Source organism: Canis lupus, chromosome 1, assembly GCF_048164855.1.
Source record: "Canis lupus baileyi chromosome 1, mCanLup2.hap1, whole genome shotgun sequence".
Taxonomy (NCBI): domain Eukaryota; kingdom Metazoa; phylum Chordata; class Mammalia; order Carnivora; family Canidae; genus Canis; species Canis lupus.
The window spans coordinates 24975537-24992983 of NC_132838.1; the positions used below are offsets into that span (position 1 = coordinate 24975537).

The 17447-nt window shown below is 38.2% G+C and overlaps 1 long non-coding RNA gene across 1 annotated transcript in view; it reads right to left on the reverse strand.

Moving 5' to 3' along the window:
- Window positions 1-1564: 1564 nt before the first annotated feature.
- The window catches only part of LOC140613799 (uncharacterized), a 53130-nt gene continuing 37247 nt past the window's right edge, over window positions 1565-17447 (reverse strand). Inside the window, exon 4 of the long non-coding RNA XR_012014703.1 lies at window positions 1565-1713. This is a non-coding gene — a long non-coding RNA (uncharacterized lncRNA). The remainder of the gene's footprint in view (window positions 1714-17447) is intronic.

A 17447-nucleotide genomic window follows, 5' to 3' on the forward strand; every position in this document is an offset into this window, starting at 1 on the left:
TTGGCATCTTTTATATATTTTTCTGGAAAACTTGCTAAAGACCTTAAGAGAAGAAGACCTTTAACAGATTGATTATTGATATAATTGGCTTGGTATACAATGATTAAAAAACAACAAAACCTTTCTAAAATAACTGAAAAGTAAATCTATCAAAACAATGTTGCAATGAAGTAGATGTCTGTAAGCCACACCTATAGCAGGTTAGGTGTAGAAGGTCTTGCACTGCTTTCTGTCACATTGAATTTCACTAGAGCTGGCTTGGGGACTAGGAGATATTGGGGAATTTAGGACCGAGGAATCCAAATAGCTAGACCACCATGCCACCTTCACAGAAATAGCAAAAGTATAATGTTGATGTCCCTTAGTCTTCAGGTTGTGAAACTCTTTCACTTGCTGTCTCAGGAATTGCAGGGTTTTGTTGAGGAAATTGTGCTATTAACCACTGTGAGAATTCCTGAAGGGTTTGTAATTCAAAACTGGGCAATATTATTTTAGTCCCGAAAATACTTTTTTAATTAACAGAGAGTATCAGCAGGGGATTTGAAAACAGTGTTCAATATAAAGATTAGTGATTAATTTTTGCTTTCTCTAACTCACCTGGGGTTCAAATCGATATGTAACCAAGCCAGAGGGTGTGAAGAAGGGAGCTGGAGAATCAAACATTGTGAAGTCTTATGAGAAAAGTGAGCAGCGGGATGCCTGGGTGGCTCCCTGGTTGAGTGTCTGCCTTTGGCTCAGGGTGTGACCCTGGGGTCCCGGGATCGAGTCCCCTGTCGGGCTCCCTGCATGGAGCCTGCTTCTCCCTCTGCCTGGGTCTCTGCCTCTCTCTCTCTCTGTCTCTCATGAATAAATAAATAAAATCTTTTTTAAAAAAAGAAAAGCGAGGGATCCCTGGGTGGCGCAGCGGTTTGGCGCCTGCCTTTGGCCCGGGGCGCGATCCTGGAGACCCGGGATCGAATCCCACATCGGGCTCCCGGTGCATGGAGCCTGCTTCTCCCTCTGCCTGTGTCTCTGCCTCTCTGTCTCTCTCTGTGTGACTATCATGAATAAATAAATAAAATCTTTAAAAAAAAAAAAAAAAAAGAAAAGCGAGCAGCACAGTGATGCTGCTAAATAATAGAAAAGACAGAATTTCAAACAATTATAGAGCTCGGAGGGTGAATAGTAGTTAACACCCTAGAGAAATATTCAAAATTCCCTTGGTATTCTTTCCTGTTCTCAAGTTTCCTCATGTTAGGAAATTTTTTCTTAAAATTTATCTGAAGATTTTCATGCTGCACATTCAAATCCTATTTTTCCTATTTTTTCTTCTGAGGATTGTGTCTACTAAAAAATATTTTAACGAAAAGGAATAAACATAGGAAGAATAAAACTGAATTAAGTATTTTTTATCCACAAAATGCAAATTGAGTTCGTCTTGTTAGGTTAGTTATCTTTTGCTGCATAACAAATTACTCTGAAATCTGGCAGTTTGAAACAACAGTTTCTGAGGGTCAGTGATGCAAGAGTGCCAGCTGGGTGGTTCTGGCTGGAGTCTCTCATGACGTCACAGTCCAGTTCTCACCTGGGAAGGGACTGCAGTCATCCCAAGGCTCAGCTGGGGCTAACGCGTCTGTTCCCAAGCTCACTAACATGGTTTCTGGCAGGCTTCACAGTTCCTCATCACATGAACCTCTCCATGCGGTGTTCATAGCACGGCAGCTTGCTTCATCCCTAGCAAGAGATCCAAGAGACAGAAGCCATAGTATTTTATAGCATAATCTCCAAAGTGACGGTCTCAAATTTTCCTTGTGCTATCGGTCACTCAGACCAATGCTGACACGGTGTGGGAGGATAGAGGATATGCAAGGATATGGGTCCCAGAATGTGGGGACGATAGAGGATATTTGGGAGGCTACCTACCACAATTGGTAAATATTTTGAAATTTAAAATCATCTCAGTCCAATGTTTATAGCATTATCTACAATAGCCAAATTGTGGAAACAGCCCAAGGGTCCGTTGACTTATAAATGGAAAATAAAGATATGGTACACACACACACACACACACACACACACACACACACACATAGGAATATTACTAAGTCATAAAAAAAGAATGAAATCTTGCCATTTGCAACAGACATGGATGAAGCTAGAGGGTGTTATGCTTAGCTGAATAAGTCAGACAGAGAAAGACAAATACCATATGATTTCATTCATATGTAGAATTTAAAAAACAAAAAAATGAGTGAAGAGGAAAAAAAAGAGAGGGAGGCAAACCAATATACAGACTCTTATCTATAGAGAACAAACTGATGGGGAGGAGGGGGACATGGGTTAAATAGGCGATGGGGATTAAGAGTGCACTTATTGTGATGAGCACCAGGTGTGATACAGAAGTGTTGTACACTAAATTGTACACTAGAAACTAATACTACACTGCATGTTGACTAACTGGAATTTAAATACTTTTAAAAAATAAAATAATAAAATAATCTCTTCCACTTTTAGATGATACACCAGCTCTGAATAAACAAGTCTGAATAAACATTTTGTCTAATTTGAGATATCCATATTTATTCTGTACATTGAAAAAATCCCCAGATTATTATTTTCTTGCTATCATATCTGGTCTTTATATTTTACCCCTTCTATATCTTCCCTTCTCCTTCATTACCATTATTTCTTATAACATTCAAAACATGGTGGAGGAAACATGTTATGGGTTAAATTGCATACCAAAGTGACTATATTTGATGATAGCGTCTTTTAAAAGGTAATTAAAGAAAAAATGATTAATATGGGTGATCCTAATTCAATATGACTAAGTATTCTTTATTTTGGATTTGGCCTAAAAAATAATAATTAAATAATTATCAGTAATAATAATTAACAATAATAAATAAAATTTATTTGCTTTTATTTTATTTTATAAATTTATTTTTTATTGGTGTTCAACTTGCCAACATATAGAACAACACCCCGTCAAGTGCCCACCTCAGTGCCTGTCACCCAGTCACCCCCACCTCCCGCCCACCTCCTCTTCCACCACCCCTAGTTCGTTTCCCAGAGTTAGGAGTCTTTCATGTTCTGTCTCCCTTTCTGATATTTCCCACTTATTTTTTCTCCTTTCCCCTTTATTCCCTTTCACTATAAGCAGATAGGATTAGGACACAACACAGACTGAAAATGATCATGTGAGGACACAGCAAGAAGATAGTCATCTGCAGGCCAAGAAGAGAGGCCTCAGGAAGAACCAAGGCTGCCAACACCCTGATCCTGGACCTTCAGCCTCCAGAACTGGGAGACAATAGAATTCTATTGTTTAAGCCACCCAGGCTGTGGGACTCTGTTATGACAGCCCTAGCAAATGAAAACAAAGCCTTACCATAGTTTATATTAGTGAGTATAATTAACATAAAGCAATAATGATTCAGTGATTGCTGGTCAAATTGGCTAGTCCTGCACTCATTTTCCCATGTTACAAAATGCGTGACCCTTTGTAAAATATCAGACAGTTCAGGTGAAGGCAGTCATAAGCATCCTCTTATTTGAGATCACTTTTCTCTGCAACACTTCCTGATTCTTTCTCTGAAATTCTGTAACTATCCCATTGCTTCTTTGATAGTTTCTTGCATTTATAGCCTTTGAATACATTTTCCAAAATCAGAAGTGGCTTTATTGGACAAGAACTAGCATTTTGAAAGTAAGCAATGGGATTGAGGTTTCAGAACAACAAAACATTCAGCGACCAGCCAATGCATTGTTTTATGCCCCCTCTCTATATCCCAAACAAAAAGTAACATCATTCACATATAATTGCAATTGTCATAACTCTCTGTCTGTTGACATTTCTTCTCCTTCTAGGAGGATCCTTCTAATTATCTAATCTTGGATAAGAAATAAATATCCTCTTTCCTTTTGGAGGAGTAGATATAGAAATTTTACCTGAAACAGACATCTGTAAAAAAAGTTGTTTTGACCATTTTTATAATCTCCTTTGGGGGGGAAATTTTGGCTGTAATGAGATCTAATTGCACACAATCTTACATCATTATGTTTCTTAATAGCATCATCAAATAGCAAACAAGCACAGTTCTAGAACATAGCCAGGTGTCTTATGGGAATTTGGTAAGAATTACATGTTCATTGGATACAACAAATTGGAACTTATTCTTTGAGAAAGGCTCATTCAGATCTTGGTGACACTTTCTTTTTTAACAGCTATCAGACATGATTTTCTAATTCCATTTTTTTTCTCTAAAGGAGAAAAATATCACTTGTGGTAAATAACAGAGTACTTTAAGCTTACAAAGGGAAATTTGGCCAATAGATTCCTAGGAAACCTATTTTTAAGAGCAGCATGCATATTATCCTTAGAGGTCTTCTCCTTCCATTTGCACTGCACATGAAGTCCAGCAGGATTTATTTTGACTATTTACTATAATGCTAGGATGGGCTTTATGGACTTTCTGCCTTGAATATTTGTTAGTTGTTACCAGACAAAATACTTTTGTTGCTATTTCAAATGTTCTACCGAAAGCTGGCAACTGCAAGAAATCAAGTCATAATACAGTACATAAACTTAGGATATAGTCTTCAATTTCACGTATCCCGGGAAATAGGAAGTGAAGCTCCTGGCAATGAAGAGACTGTTTGCCACACTATGTGGTGTGCCTTGCAGAGAACTTAGGCATATCAGGTTGCATTCTGATTTTGTTGTCCTGTTGAAGGCAAAGGGCTGGTCTCTGGCTTTCTGGATAGAGAGGCTATGGGGTACTTTTCTAACATGCCCAGAAGAACACCTCAGGCAGATCCTTAGGTTTAAATATGAAGAACTCTCTTGTCTCATCTGTTCATTCTGAATTTGCCAGAGGCTAGAAATCCTTGAAGACCATCTGGTGGTAGAGATTACTAGCAACTTTGGCCAGAGTGAAGCAGATCTGGAGAAAGCATCACTGTAAGAACCTCCAGGATGAAGATAAGTGAATAGAACCTGAGTATTTAATGCTAATAACTTCAGGTGTTTAATTTCCTTTTTTTTTCCCCTGGGCCTTAATAATCTTTTTCAAAGTCTTAAGTTGGTCTCAGCTGTATTATGAAATTCAAGCAAAGAATTGTGTGTGCACTGTTGGGCTGAAGTGTTAAAGGGGGGGAGTAACTCCTCCCCTTTTAATCATGAGATCTCCAAGTGGCTGATGTGTAACAGAGATCTCCAAGTGGCTGGTGTGTACCTTGGAGTAGTTGTTAGGACCTCCTTAAAGACTTTTTCTCTGTTGCTGAATGGTGTGCGGCTGGCAGATGTCCTCATGCTTCATGAGTAATAATCATCTTATCAATCAGTTGGTTTATTTATAAATATTTGTGAGTACCTACTACTTTTTAGCCATTTGAGGGAAAGTAAAGAAGCAAAAAAAGTTAGTTGGTGCTCATTTAAAACAAAATCTAATTGGAGAAATAAAATCTAATTGTATTGACTAATATTGTAGCCATGCTAATACAGAAGAAAAATCAAACAGATGTCACTGCTCCAGACAGGTCTTTTGGTGACTAGCTGTAAATATCACTGAAATGGTACACATTTCACTTTATAGCTCCAATGAGACTTTAAATAGAAATTTTGGATTCTTTTCTGATCTGATTCATCAAGAATATCAACATCCTTGGCACTCAGAGCTGAGCAACACCTTCTCTAGGTCAGATGTCACCATTGTCCCCTTGTGGCCACACTGTTTCATGTATGAGACCCAGTATACATTGAACTCCACAGGAACTGCTTCCTTATCACTTAACACAAAGTGAGAGTAAGAGCAGAGATTTCGGTGGTGATGAGAACAGTGTTATCCTGAAATTGCATTTTGTTTCATTGAGGGAATAAATTTATAATTTCATGGCATTTTTAAAATAAATTTATTTTTTATTGGTGTTCAATTTGACAACATACAGAATAACACCCAGTGCTCATCCCGTCAAGTGCCCCCCTCAGTGCCCGTCACCCAGTCACCCCCACCCCCCGCCCACCTCCTCTTCCACCACCCCTAGTTCATTTCCCAGAGTTAGGAGTCTCTCATGTTCTGTCTCTCTTTCTGATATTTCCCACTTATTTTTTCTCCTTTCCCCTTTATTCCCTTTCACTATTTTTATATTCCCCAAATGAATGAGACCATATAATGTTTGTCCTTCTCCGATTGACTTATTTCACTCAGCATAATACCCTCCAGTTCCATCCACGTCGAAGCAAATGGGGGGTATTTGTCGTTTCTAATGGCTGAGGAATATTCCATTGTATACATAAATTCATGGCATTTTTTTCTGAAAGTTTGTTTCCCATTGTAAATAATGTTTTCATGAAAGCAGTTTCATGTCAATCCATTGATGATTTGTTTTGACATTGTACACAATCTTGTATTTTAAAAAATTGATTCCAATGACACTACCAAGATGGCAAGAGAAGGGCAGGCAGGGCCAATAATTTGCAGATCAAAGCCAGTGGATCTATTTGATCAGGGACCTTGAGGTGTGGATTGGCTTGAGTTAAGACAACAAACGGCAAAATGGGTGGCCTCACTTGACTAGGGAATTTAGTGCACACTGTTCCCTGATTCAGATTCCCAGAGTCATACAGTCTCTGGGTCCCATCCTGCTGCCCTACTAGGGCAGAGAAGATGACTCATAGCTCCATATACTACTGAATATAGTATCCAGTCTTTTTTATTTATTTTTTATTTATTTATTTATTTATTTATTTATTTATTTATTTATTTAAGTACCCAGTCTTGATCACAAGATAATCCAGAGGCAACTGTGGAGCCCATCATGCAGTCTCACGTGAGTAGAGAACAAAGGCAGCAGTCTTATCCACAGTCCTTAGCCAGTGGCATACCTCCCCTATCCCAGATGTCAGAGCTTGTACAGATGCCTTGCTCCAAAATAGACCATAACAGTAGATCCCACCTGCCCAAAGACATTATCAGCAGACATGCCCAAACACCCAAAATGAGCTGACTGGTGAAGATCTGTCTCTTCAAAGCAAATCTTGTAAAGTCTGAAAGAGAAACCTGACACTTGAATGCACAGATACCCACTTAAGTAATCAGGGATCATGAAAAACCAGATAAATATGATACCACCAAATATGAGAAAAAGCTCTATTAACTGATCTCAAATAAATGGAGATCTATGAACTCTTAGACAAATAATTAAAAATAAGCTTCTTAAGGTAGTTTAGTGAACTATGAGAACCACAGATGCATACCTGGCACAGCTCTCCCTTCAGAAATGAAGGAGACATAAAGACTTTCTCAAACCAACCAACCAAACAAAAGCATTCATTATCACTAGACCTTCTTGACAAGAAATGCTAAAGGAAGCTTTTTGAATAAAAGTAATGGGGCACTAACATCATAAAAAAATAACATGAAAAGGTAGCATAAATCTCACTGGTAATGGCAAATATTGTAGTCAAAGTTAGATTCTGTAACTTGGTAATTGTGGTGCATAATTCATTTACAACTTGATTTACAAGTTGAAAATTAAAAAATAAACATAGTAGAAATAACTGTATCTGCAAAATCTTATTACACAATATAAAAGTGAATTGCAATAGCAAAAACCTAAAATATAAGGGAGAGAAGTTAAAGTGTAATTCTAGGAATTTTATTGAAGTTAACTTGTTATCAACTTAGAGTGTTATGATTTTAAGATATTTTATGTAAGCCTCATGAAAATGAGGGGGAAAAGTATAACAATCACAAAAAAAGAGCATGATAAAGAAGTTAAAGCATAGTGGTATAAAAAGATGTCAAAACACACACACACAAAAACAGCAGAATAAGAAACAAAAAACAATGTTTATAAAACAACCAGAAAACAATTAATAAAATGGAAATTGTAAGTTCTTATATATCAATAATTACTTTAAAAAGATTAAACTCACCAATCAAAAGACACAAAAAAGCTGAATGGAAAAAAAATCCAATGATAAGCTGCCTCCAAGAGACTCACTTTAACATAAAGATATATATAGATTGAGAATGAAGAATAGAAAAAGTAATTTTGAGCAAATGGTGGCTAAAAATAGCAGAGGTAGCTATACCTATATCCAACAAAATAGACTTTAAACTGAAAATGGTAAAAAAACCAAATGTATTACATAATAATAAAGGAGTCACCCATCAAGAAGATATAACAACTGTAATTATGATTTATGTGTCCAACACCAGAGCACCTAAATACCTAAAGCAAAAACAAACAGAGCTAAAAGTAGAAATAAACAGTAAGACAATAAAGTTGGAAACTCTAAAGCCCCACTCTCAACAATGAATTGATCAGTCAGAGAGTCAATTAGAAAACACCAGATTTGAACAACACTATAGACCAGATGGACCTAATAGATGTATATAGAACATTCTATTAAACAAAAGAAGAATATACATTCCTCTCAAATGCACATGGAATATTTTCTAAGATAGGCCACATGTTAGGTCACAAAACCAGTCTTAGAAATTAAAAGAGATCAAAGTCTTTCTAAGTATTTTCTTTGGCTACAAGAGCATAAAGTTAGAAATCAATAACAAGAGGAAAACTGGAAAATCCATGATCACATGGAAACTAAAGAACACTCTCCTTAACAACCAATGGATCAAAAAGAAATTACAAAGGAAAAGATCCTTGAGGAAAATTAAAGGGAAACACAGCATACTAGAGCTTAGGGGATGTAGCAAATGCAGTTCTAAAAGGGAAGATCGGAGCAATAAATGCCTACATTAAGAAGAAAGAAAGATCCCAAATAATAACCTAACTACATTTTATGGAACTAAAAGGAAGAACAAACGGAGTCCAAAGTTAGCAGAAGAAAGGAAATAATAAAGATTAGAGAATAAATGAAATAGAGAACAGAAAAAAAGTAGAAAAGATTAAGCTAAAATTTGGTTTCTTTGAAAAGATAAACAAAATTGACAAAGTCTTAGCTAGACTAATGAGGAAAAAAAAGAAAGTATTCATCAAGGAAATTATAAATTAAAAAGAAGACATTACGCCAGATACTACAGAAATATAAAAGATAATAGAGGCTACTATAAACAACTATATGCCAATAAACTGAGCAAGAGCAACCTAGAAGAAATGGAAAATTTCTTAGTAACATACAGCTTACCAAGACTGAATTGTGAAGAAAATAAAAAATCAGAGTAGAACAGTTTCTGGTAACCATATTGAATGGGTAATGAAAAATCTCCTAATGAAGAACAGCTGGCTTCACTGGTGAATTATAACCAAATATTTCTTTCTTTATTTTTATTATTTCTTAATTTAAATTCAATTAACCAACATATGATGAATAGCTAGTTTCAGATATAGTCTTCAATAATTTATCAGTTGTATATCATGCCCAGTGCACATCACATCACATGCCCTCCCTAATGCCCATCACCCAATACCCCTTCCTCACCCCCCCACCTCCCCTCCAGCAACCTGCAGTTGGTCTCCCATAGTTAAGAGTCTCTCGTGGTTTGTCTCCCTCTCTGATGACTTCCCACTCAGTTTTCCCTCCCTTCCCCTATAATGCTGTGCTGTCCCATTCAACTGATGTAAGGGGTACGTATTCATCCTTTCTGATGGCTGAGTAATATTCCATTGTGTGTATGTATGTACCACTTCTTTATCCATTCTTCTGTTGAAGGACATCTCGACTCTACCCATAGTTTGACTACTGTGGACATTGCTGCCATGAATATTGGGGTGCAGATGACCCTTCAAATCACTACCATTTGTATCTTTGGGGTAAATACCTAGTAATAAAGTTGCTGTGTCATAGAATAGCCCTACTGTAACTTCTTGAGGAACCTCCATATTATTTTCCAGAGTGGCTGCACCAGTTTGCAGTCCCACCCATGATATAAGAGGGTTCCCCTTTCTCCACATTCTCGCCAATATTTTATGCTTCTTAACTTGTAATTTAACCATTCTGACTGGTATGAGGTGGTATCTCATTGGAATTCTGATTTGTATTTCCCTGGTGCTGAGTGATGTGGAGCATTTTTTCATGTGCCTGTTGGCCATGTGCAAGTCGTCTTTGGAGAAATGTCAGTTCATGTCTTCTGCCCATTTCTTGACTGGATTATTTGGGTTTTTTGGATGTAGAGTTTGATAAGTTCTTTATAGATCTTGGATATAGCCTGTTCTCTGGTATGTCATCTGCAAATATCTTCTCCCATTCTGTAGACTGATGTTTAGTATTGTTGACTCTTTCCTGTCCTGTGCAGAAACTTTTGATCTAAATGAAGTTCAAATAGTTCATTTTTGCTTTTGTTTCCCTTGACATTGGAGACATGTCTAGCAAGAAGTTGTTGTGGCTGAGGACAAAGATGTTGCTTTCTGTGTTTTCCTCTAGGATTTTGATACACTCTGGTCTCGCATTTAGAACTTTCATCCATTTTGAGTTTATCTGTGTATGTGGTGTAAGAAAATGGACCAGTTTCATTCTTCTTCAGGTGGCAGTCCAATATTCCCAATACCATTTGTTGAAGAGACTATCATTTTTCAAGTGGATATTCTTTCCTGCTTTGTCAAAGACTAGTCAGCCATAAAACTGAGGGTTCCTAAAACTGTGTTTCATTGATCTATATTGTCTCTTTTTGTGCCAGTACCATATTGTCTTTTTTTGTTGTATTTTACTGTTTTTGGCTTTTATTCAAGTTTGATTTACCAACATATACTATAACACCCAGTGCTCATCCCATCGAGGGCCCCCCTAGTGCCTGTCACCCAGTCACCCCAACTCCCTGCCCACCTCCCCTTCTGCAACCCTTTCTCCATTTCCCAGAGTTAGGAGTCTGTCACGGTTGGTCTCCCTCTCTAATTTTTCCGGCTCAGTTTCCTTCCTTTCACTTATAATCGCTTTCACTATTGCTTATATTCCCTGTATGAGTGAAACCATATGATGTTTGTCCTGCTCCAATTGACTTACTTCACTCAGCATAATACCCTCCAGTTCCATCCATGTCGAAGCAAATGGTGGGTATTCATTGTTTCTAATGACTGAGAAATATCCCATTGTGTACATAGACCACATCTTCTTTATCCATTCATTTTTCGATGGACACCGAGGCTCCTTCCACAGTTTGGCTATTGTGGACATTGCTGCTATAGACACCGGGGTGCAGGTGTCCCGGTGTTTCACTGCATCTGTATCTTTGGGGTAAATCCCCAGCAGTACAATTACTGGGTTGTAGGGTAGCTCTATTTCTATCTCTTTGAAGAACCTCCACACAGTTTTCCAGAGTGGCTGCACCAGTTCACATTCCCACCAACACTGCAAGAGGGCTCCCCTTTCTTCACATCCTCCAACATTTGTTGTTTCCTGTCTTGTTAATTTTCCCCATTCTCTCATGGTGGTTTTGATTTGTGTTTCCCTGATGGCAAGTGATGCAGAGCATTTTATCATGTGGTTGTTGGCCATGTCTGTGTCTTCCTTGGTGAAATTTCTGTTCATGCTTTTTGCCCATTTCATGATTAGATTGTTTATTTCTTTGCTGTTGATTTTGATAAGTTCTTTATAGATCTTGGACACTAGCCCTTTATCTGGTATGTCATTTGCCAATATCTTCTCCCATTCTGTAGGTTGTCTTGTAGTTTTGTGGACTGGTTCTTTTGCTGGGCAGAAGCTTTTTATCCTGATTAAGTCTCAATAGTTCATTTTTGCTTTTGTTTCCCTTGCCTTCATCGGTGTATCTTGCAAGAACTTGCCGTGGCCAAGTTCAAAAAGGGTGTTGCCTGTGTTCTCCTCTAGGATTTTGATGGATTCTTGTCTCACATTTATATCTTTCATCCATTTTGAGTTTTTCTTTGTGTCTGATGTAGAGAATGGTCTAGTTTCATTCTTCTGCACGTGGCTGTCCAATTTTCCCAGCACCATTTATTGAAGAGACTTTCCTTTTTCCAGTGCATAGTCTTTCTTTCTTTTTCGAATATTAGTTGACCATAGAGCTGAGGGCCCATTTCTGGGTTCTCTATTCTGTTCCATTGATCTATGTGTCTGTTTTTACACCAGTACCACACCGTCTTGATGATCACAGCTTTGTAGTACAATCTGAAATCTGGCATTGTGATGCCCTTGGCTCTGGTTTTCTTTTTTAATATTCCCCTGGCTATTCAGGGTCTTTTCTGATTGCACACAAATCTTAAGATGATTTGTTCCAACTCTCTGAAGAAAGTCTGTGGTATTTTGATAAGGATTGCATTAAATGTGTAGATTGCCCTTGGTAACATTGACATTTTCACAATATTAATTCTTCCAAACCATGAGTATGGAATAGTTTTCCATCTCTCTGTGCCTTCCTCTATTTCTTCCAGAAGTGTTCTGTGGTTTTTAGGGTATAGATCCTTTACCTCTTTGGTTAGGTTTATCCCTAGGTATCTTATGCTTTTGGGTGCAATTGTAAATGGGATTGACTCCTTAATTTCTCTTTCTTCAGTCTCATTGCTAGTGTATAGAAACACCACTGACTTCTGGGCATTGATTTTGTATCCTGCCACACTGCCTAATTGCTGTGTGAGTTCTAGCAATCTTGGGGTGGAGGCTTTGGGGTTTTCTATGTAGAGTATCATGTCATCTTCAGAGAGGGAGAGTTTGATTTCTTCTTTGCCAATTTGAATGCCTTTTATTTCTTTTTGTTGCCTGATTGCTGAGGTTGGTACTTCTAGTACTATGTTGAATAGCAGTGGTGAGAGTGGACATCCCTGTCATGTTCCTGATCTTAGGGGAAAGGCTCCCAGTGTTTCCCCATTGAGAATGATATTTACTGTGGGCTTTTCGTGGATGACTTTTAAGATGTTGAGGAATGTTCCCTCTATCCCTACACTCTGAAGGGTTGTGATCAGGAATGGAGGCTGTATTTTGTCAAATGCTTTCTTTGCATCACTTGAGAGGATCCTATGGTTCTTGTTTCTTTCTCTTATTGATGAGATTCTATCACATCGATTGTTTTATGAATTCTGAACCAGCCTTGTATCCCAGGGATAAATCCCACTTGGTCATAGTGAATAATCCTCTTAATGTATTGTCGGATCCTATTGGCTAGTATCTTGTTGAGAATTTTTGCATCTCTGTTCATCAGGGATATTGGTCTATAATTATCCTTTTTGGTGGGGTCTTTGATTTTGGAATCAAGGTGATGCTGGCTTCATAGAACGAGTTTCAAAGTATTACATTCCTTTCTTTCCTTTGGAACAGCTTTAGTAGAATAGGTATTGTTTCTTCTTTCAACTTTTGATGGAGTTCCCCTGGGAAGCCATCTGGCCCTGGACTTTTGTGTCTTGAGAGGTTTTTGATGACTGCTTCAATTTCCTCCCTGAATAATGGCCTGTTCAGGTTTTCTGTTTCTTCCTGTTCCAGTTTTGGTAATTTGTGGTTTTCCAGAAATGCATACATTTCTTCTTGATTGCCTAATTTATTGGCGTATTGGTGATCATAATAGGTTTTAAAATTGTTTGTATTTCTTTGGTATTGGTTATGATCCCTCCTCTTTCATTTGAGATTTTATTAATTTGAGTCCTTTCTCTGTTCTTTTTAATAAAACTGGCTATGGGTTTATCTATCTTATTAATTCTTTCAAAGAACCAGCTCCTGGTTTCTTGATGTGTTCTAGTTGTTTTGGTCTCTATTTCATGAAGTTATGCTCTAATCTTTGTTATCTCTCTTCTAGTGTTTGGTTTAGGCTTTATTTGCTGTTCTACCTTCAATTACTTTAGGTGCAGGTTTAGCTTGTATATTTGAGTGTTTTCCAATTTTTTGAGGGATGTTGTATTGTGATGTACTTCCCTCTTAGGACCGCTTTTGTTATATCCCAATTTTGAACAGTTGTATTTTCATTTTCATTAGTTTCCATGAATCTTTTTAATTCTTCTCTAATTTCCTGGTTGATCCATTCATCTTTAGTAGGATGCTCTTTAACCTCTAAGTGTTTGAGTTTTTTCCATATTTCTCCTTGTCTTTGAGATCTAGTTTCAAAGTATTGTGGTTTGAAAACAGGCAGAGGATTATCCCAACTTGTCATATTGGTTGAGACCTGATATGTGACCCAGTATGTGGTCTATTCTGGAGAACGTTCCCTGTGCACTTGAGAAGAATGTGTATTCAGTTGCATTCAGATGGAAAGTTCTGTATATATCTGTGAAACCTATTTGGTCCAGTGTATCACTTAATCCCTGATTCTTTGGTGATGTGCTTAGAATACCTGTCATCTGCTGAGAATACCATGTTGAGGCCTCCTGCTATTAGTGTATTATTATCTAAGTATTTCTTTACTTTGGTTATTAATTGATTGATATACTTGGCAGCTCCCATATTAGGGGCACAAATATTCATAATTCTCAGATCTTCTTGTTCAATAGACACTCTAAGTATGATATAGTATCCCTCTTCATTTCTTACTACAGACTTTGGTATAAACTCTAATTTATCTGATATGAGGATTGCTACCCCAGCTTTCTTTTGAGGACCATTTAAATGGTAAGTGGTTCTCCACCCCCTCCTTTTCAGTTTAGAGGTCTTAAATGAGTCTCTTGTAGACAGCATGTAGATGGGTCTTGCTTTTTTATCCAGTCTCATACCCTGAGTCTTTTGATGGGATCATTTAGCCCATTCACATTCAGACTAATTATTGAAAGATATGAATTTAGTGTCATTGTATTGTACTTGTCATTGTCATTGCACTTGTTCGGTCTCTTACTGTGGATTCTCTCTTTGGGCTCCCTCCTTCTCTTACACGGTCCCCCTTAGTATTTCTTGCAGAGCCAGTTTGGTGGTCACATATTCTTTCATTTTCTGCCTGCCCTGGAAGCTCTTTATCTCTCCTATTCTGAATGACAGCCTTGCCAGATAAAGTATTCTTGGCTGCATGCTCTTCTCATTTAGGACCCTGAATATATCTTGCCAGCCCTTTCTGGCCTGCCAGGTCTCTGTGGAGAGGTCTTCTGCTAATCTTATATTTCTCCACATATAAGTTAAGAATTGCTTGTCTTGAGCTGCTTTTAGAATTATCTCTTTATCTTTGAAATTTGCAAACTTCATTCTTATATGTTGGGGTATTGATTGGTTTTTGTTGTTTTTGGGGGTGTCCTCTTTACCTCTCGGATATGAATTCCTGTTTACTTCCTCAGGTTAGGGAAGTTGTCAGGTATGACTTTTTAAAATAAACTTTGTGGTCTCTCTCCCTATCTATCTTTTCTGGGATCCTAATAAAATGAATATTACTCCTTCTCAAGCTATAATTTATTTTCTGAAGGCTTTTCTTATGGGGTCAATTGTTTTTCTTTTCTCCTCAGGTATCTTCTTTTCCATCAACTTGTCTTCTACATCAGTTACTTTCTCTTCCATTTCATTAAGCCTAGCATTAAAAACATCCAGCTTAGACTGCATCTCAGTTAAAGTAATTTTGATTTTGGCCTAGTTAGATCTCAATTCTGCAGCAAGAGAATCTCTAGAGTCCTTTATGTTTTTGTCAAGAGCCACCAGTAATTTTATAACTCTACTTCTGAATTGTATGTCTGGCATACTACTTAAACCCATATCAAGTAGGATTTGGGCAGAGAGTATTACTTCTGGTTACTTCTTTTTTGGCAAATTCTTCCTTCTAGTCATTTTGTACAGTGCAGAATGGCTGTATGAGTGAGCAGAGTCAAAAATATCAACCACCACTTAAGTAAAACACTCCTTAGACAATTCTGACGGAGTCAGAGACCAGAAAATAAAAGAAAAAGCAGATGAATAAAATGGAAGGACCATGAAATTGAATGATAAAATTTTTAAAAAGTATGGATAAAGAATATGTGGTTTATGTACACAATGGAATATTCCTCAGCCATTAGAAATGAGAAATACCCACCATTTGCTTCGACGTGGATGGAACTGGAGGGTATTATGCTGAGTGAAATAAGTCAATCGGAGAAGGACAAACATTATATGGTCTCTTTCATTTGAGGAATATAAAAAGCAATGAAAGGGAATAAAAGGGAATGGAGAAAAAATAAGTGGGAAATATCAGAAAGGAAGACATAACATGAAAGAATCCTAACTCTGGGAAACGAACTAGGAGTGGTGGAAAGGGAGGTGGGCGGGAGGTGGGGGTTACTGGGTGGTGGGCACTGAGGTGGGCACTTGACGGGATGGGCACTGGGTGTTATTCTGTATGTTGACAAAATGAACACCAATAAAAAATAAATTTATTTTAAAAAAAGTAAGAATAAGAAAAAAAGGGGGTGGAGACGATATGGTGGTAGAGAGAGAATATAGTCTCATTGATTGGACCTAGAGGGTAATCTTCTTGGTTCTGTGTGTCTTTTGGTCCATGTGTTAGGAGGTACTAATTTCCACAATGCTAAAACAAAAGAAGACAGAAAAAAAAAACAGGAAACAAAAACCAAAAACCCATAACTCATGTATCTACCAGAATTAAATTGAATACATTTTCAGGAATCCAAAAATGAAGAATATATCTAAGACATGTAATTACAGAAATATGAAATTCAAAAAGGAAAAAACTTATAATGAAGAGCTGGTAAAATATCATAGTTAAGGCAGGAAGAGATAAAACATTGGAAATTTTTAACTTGAAAAATAAACTAATGGTAGGGAAAAAAATCTTCGAGTTCTATATACTATTTTCCCTCAGTCCTGAATCTTTCCAGTGGATCTTTCCAGGGCTATTTGGTGAATAAACCTGCTCCTCCCTTGTTCTTCCAGCTGTTCTTCTGGGGGAGGGGCCTGCTGTGCTGATTCTAGGTGTCTTGGCCTGGGCAGACATACTGGGCCCCTTGCCAGGTGACAGGCTCGGTGGGAGCTATTTGTCTGGTGAGGCTCTTGTTCCCTAGAAGCTGCACCTCTCCCAGATGAAAGGCAAAAACAAACAAACACACAAAATTAAAGTGGTGGTGGCCAGATCTCCAGCACAGTAGCCAAGAGCTGCCTGCATGTACCGAACTGCAGTCTCAGTGCACCCTGATCTAGATCTTCCTGGGGGTAGGCACGAGGGTTCAGATATGCACAAACTGAAGGGTTCCCAGGGCAAGAGTGTTTCTGCCATCAGGTGCCCTCCCAGGGTCCACCTGTTCCAGGGGGAATGGAGGGTACCCAGCTTTTTCCCCTGGGTGTCCTCAGTTTAGAGGGCCTCTAATCTCAGTTAGAGGTTCCCAGGGTCTGCCTCTCCTGGAAGGAAGGGAGGACAGCCTGCCTCTGTCCTTTGCTGGCCTATAGGGTACAGAGAGCTCAGTTGCCAGCCCGAGCCCCCAGTCGGCATTTCCTGGATGCCCCAGGAGGTTTGTGGCATTCCAGCCCTTTCCTGTGATCTGACTGCAGTTTGCAGTGAGTTTCTCCTGGGGGCCCCTAATCTTACTGTGTCTGCAGGAATATTGAGGCTTCACCCCCCCCTCCCACAATTCTGCCCTGTTCCCCACCGAGCACTCCTCAG